The 1,381-nt window shown below is 35.8% G+C and overlaps 1 long non-coding RNA gene across 1 annotated transcript; it reads right to left on the bottom strand.

Moving 5' to 3' along the window:
* Positions 1-11: 11 nt before the first annotated feature.
* On the bottom strand, positions 12-1,209 carry LOC109587064 (uncharacterized). The gene is made up of 3 exons (XR_002187378.1): positions 1,054-1,209; positions 275-585; positions 12-91 (listed from the first exon to the last, which is right to left on the bottom strand). It is a non-coding gene; the product is annotated as an uncharacterized LOC109587064 (long non-coding RNA).
* Positions 1,210-1,381: the final 172 nt, after the last annotated feature.

Genomic DNA, 1,381 nt, shown 5'->3' with positions numbered 1-1,381 from the left:
AAAATCTCTTTATTGTGAGACCAAATGTGAGGCTGGGAATAGGCTAGTAAATTTGGTACCAAAGTATCAGTATAGGAGGACTTATCAACACCTAAAAAAGAGAAAGGGGTAACAAAATATTTGTATCACAAACAAGAAGTGTCTATAACTTATAAGCTCTTTGAATCTTACACATGCATATACAATGTATTCTTGGCTTATATATTGATGTACATGTATGTAGTGTATATATGTATACACATATATATATATCTATATATACACATGTACTTACGTCTGATTTATCAAGATCAACTTTATTAGTAAACTCATATCCAACTTGATACAGAGCATCAGTGGACCAATCACTGAACCAGTTCAACACACAACAATTGAATAAAGCAGGAGAGGTAGCAGCTTTGTCTTTAAGACCCTCAGAGGAAGGGTTTATATATGGAATACCACGTGAAGGTGTCTCATTATCTGATCAGTGAACCATTTGTAGAGCTCATCTGAGGAATCAAGCATCAGTCCTTCCTTTTGAGACCCCTCCTTGCACTGGGTCATGAGGGTTGTGAATTTATTGGCTTCAAATAATCCAGGAACCTGTGAGGGGGAATTTGAATTATATTAGAATTACATGTACATATGTACCTTATTTGCTCAAATAAACTCCCTGCTCAAATAAACACCCATGACAAAATATTTTCTAACTATAGATACGCATATTTCACCCAGCATATGTGCTATAGGATTTATATTGTCCCAGATAGTCTAACTGTTGGAGTACAGTTTGGAATGCTAGAAGGTTGCGGGTTCGAATCCACTATGGGCTTTTTTGTTTTTTGTACTTGAATTTTTCTCTGTTAAGAAATAAACGCCCGGGTGTTTAATCGAGCAAATACGGTATGTACATGTACAAGGGTTCTTAATATTACGAGTCAATGGATAGGAAATAGAAGCCATACTATTGCTAGAAAGAATATTTAAAGTTTAAACTTAAATACAGGTAGAAATACTACATGTATATGTATGTACATGTACATATAAAGATCTCTTTCTCTCTTCTCTTACCTCTCCATTGGCTAGTAGTCTGTTCATTCTTTCCAAGAATCCTAAATTGAGGACATTAGACTTATCCATTATGAATACAATCTTCTCATTGCGACAGCCAGACCATCTTAGCACTGTATATAGATTATCATTAAAATCATCAGGAGTGTATTTATTACGAACCTAGGAGAAAGACAAAAGAAGATAGCTTCTTTCATCTCTCTCTCCCTCCGTCTCTCCGTCCCTCTCTCTCTCTCCATTATTACTTTTATTTGAAATAGTCCGTTGATCCAAGTCACAGACCTAGACAGTATGGTCTTACCACCAGCTCTACTGAGACCCTAAAAGA

The sequence above is a fragment of the Amphimedon queenslandica genome, unplaced genomic scaffold (genome assembly GCF_000090795.2).
Source record: "Amphimedon queenslandica unplaced genomic scaffold, v1.1 AMPQUscaffold_12695, whole genome shotgun sequence".
NCBI classification, from domain to species: domain Eukaryota; kingdom Metazoa; phylum Porifera; class Demospongiae; order Haplosclerida; family Niphatidae; genus Amphimedon; species Amphimedon queenslandica.
Note: the sequence above shows the minus strand (reverse complement) of the source record. Positions and strands in the feature narration are given on the sequence as shown.